Source organism: Zingiber officinale, chromosome 9B (genome assembly GCF_018446385.1).
Source record: "Zingiber officinale cultivar Zhangliang chromosome 9B, Zo_v1.1, whole genome shotgun sequence".
NCBI lineage: Eukaryota > Viridiplantae > Streptophyta > Magnoliopsida > Zingiberales > Zingiberaceae > Zingiber > Zingiber officinale.
The window spans coordinates 41,187,570-41,190,050 of record NC_056003.1 but is presented as its reverse complement, the minus strand read 5'-3'; the positions used below and the strand labels follow the sequence as shown (position 1 = coordinate 41,190,050).

Genomic DNA, 2,481 nt, shown 5'->3' with positions numbered 1-2,481 from the left:
GTTGATTGGTAGTTACCTTGGATGAGGATCCTTGAGTTGACTAGTAAATTTGGGGACCAAATTTTGATTAGTGGGGGAGAATGTAAAATACGACACTAAATAATAATTATAAAATAAGGTTGTTGGAGAAATAGCCTTATAGAATTTTTCCAGAATTTTTAGAAATTTTCTGGGAATTTTTCGGAGCTCGTACAACGGGTTTTGCGGGGACGAATTTATGGGTTCGGATAAAGCCTGTTTGGGATACCCCGTTTAAGTGAGGAAATGTTGGATTTATTTATATTTCCTTTTCTTTTTATTTTCCCAAACGCTGATCCCTAACCCTCTTTCCTTCGTCCTCCGACGCCGATACTCTCTTCTTCCCCAAAAGTCACCGACGACCGGCGATTCTCCTCTCTTCCCCTCTCGGCGTCGCCGGCGCAGGGCATTCACCAGAGCAGCTGCCTGAGGAGGGAAGCTACAACCCCTTTTCCTCTCTCTCTCGGCTTCTCTCATGCAAGCGACCCGACGCCGACGGAGGCGATTCTGCTCCGATTAACTCGGTCTCATCGCATCACTCGAGCGTCGTCGGACCGTCGTCGGATTCTTGAAGGTGTTGATGCTATCCAAGCCTTTTCCAGTGGAGAGATCTCTTGATTGGCCGATTCTTGCGTGCGTCCAAGGAGATCCGAACTAGGGCATGGTGAGAAGCTTGATTCGCGACCCCAGCTCCTCAATTTGTTCCTCCTCATCAACTTGTTAACCGGAGGGTGGTCTGTTGCTTCACAATTGGTCGATTCCAGTGGAGATGCTATCCAAGCCTTTTCCAGTGGTGAGATCTCTTGATTTGCCGATTCTTGCATGCGTCCAAGGAGATCCGAACTAGGGCATGGTGAGAAGCTTGATTCGCGACCCCAGCTCCTCAATTTGTTCCTCCTCATCAACTTGTTATCCGGAGGGTGGTCTGTTGCTTCACAATTGGTGAACTGGAACATGCGACATCGTTTGGAGGTGAATGATTCGAGGTAGGTTTCATTTAGGACATCATGGATTCAAAAAAAATCTTCTTTGATTGATCTTCTTGGTGATGTTATTTCTATTTTAGGCTAGGGGAAGTTTCGGATCAACCTAGTGATGGACCTCCCCTGAGCAAAGCTTCATCTTCTTCAATTCTTGCAACTATTAAGGTTCCGGTGTAGAGGTGGAGGCCAATTTGAGGTAAGTAAGACTCTGTATTTTGGGGTTTAGCAGACTAATTGCTCTACAGCTAGGTTGTGGATTGATTTTGGGAGGAATTAGTGTGGGGGCTTCTTGGGTAGCTGCTGGCAGAGGTCTTGTTGGGCTGTGAGATTGGATGCTGCTACATCTTAAGGTAAGTGATGTCTAGTAGGGTAATTTTGTTGGTTTTATTAGTATGTTGCTAAAATAAGTTTCTAAATGATGGTAGGGTTGTGCTTGATTAGATTTTTGAGTGGAGTGATGTAGATTGGATTGAATTGGATTAATTCATGAGGAGATTTGATTTTGTGATAGATTGTTGTGGGTTGACATCATTATGTAGTGGATTGGTAATATTAAGGGATGAATATCATGATTTCATGTTTGGCATTGGGATCATTAGATTGATTATTAGATGTGGGGTGTTTAGTTTATGATTGGAAGGATTTATGATGAGTTGGATTAGTGTTTGATTGATGATGAATTATGTGAGTTGGATTTAAGATGTGTTGATTAATGAGTTTTGGATTGATTAATAGATTATGGATTATGTTGGGATCTAGAAGGAGTGTGATCAAGGATTATTTGGAGGATCAATTAGAGATCATTTTTGGTTGGAGTGATCCTGATCGGGTTAGGGCTTTTATTTAGCTATTTAATTCATGTGGACTTAGCTAAATAAAATATATTTATTGATTGATCGCAGGACCTTGATATGGGACGGTTATCACGACGTGAGATTTATATTGGACACGATCTACAGATAAAGGCGGGTATTTCTTCCTTGACTCTATGTAGATTTTATTGAGCTTAGTGCATGGTTTTATGTGATGGATTAGGCTGCTTTTCCTTATATCGTGTTGGTTGGTTGCCTTCCTGCTTGATACTTATGCTTGATCTTTGAGATGTCCTAGTTATATCATATACAGTCTCTACTCTTGATTTCTACTCTGCTGTGATTACGCGTGTAGAGTATGTATTGTAGGGATTGTCGAGTGGTTGGATTTACCATGCTGATTTTGCATATAATGTGGACTGTACGTAGCTTGGTATGTGTTTTAGGAGACATCATGTTGACCGTACATTTGCATGTTGTATGTACACACGTGTTTGGTTATGTACTTTTGGATGAGTTAGGTTGATTGTATGTTTGTGGTTTATACACGTGTCTGATGTGTTTATTATTGGAGGATACATGTTGATTGTATTTACGATCTGTGCATATGTGTCCAGGGGGATTATTGGAGATTTTTGGTTGATTATACGTGTGTAGTTGTGTACATG

The 2,481-nt window shown here is 41.5% G+C and overlaps 1 long non-coding RNA gene across 2 annotated transcripts; it reads left to right on the top strand.

Moving 5' to 3' along the window:
* Positions 1-315: 315 nt before the first annotated feature.
* On the top strand, positions 316-1,973 carry LOC122022517. Of its 2 annotated transcripts, none has more exons than XR_006122996.1 (4): positions 316-682; positions 783-1,004; positions 1,085-1,351; positions 1,904-1,973. It is a non-coding gene; the product is annotated as an uncharacterized LOC122022517 (long non-coding RNA). The 2 variants fall into 2 exon arrangements; XR_006122995.1 differs by having other exon boundaries at positions 1,085-1,197; positions 1,904-1,969.
* The last annotated feature ends 508 nt before the right edge of the window (positions 1,974-2,481 follow it).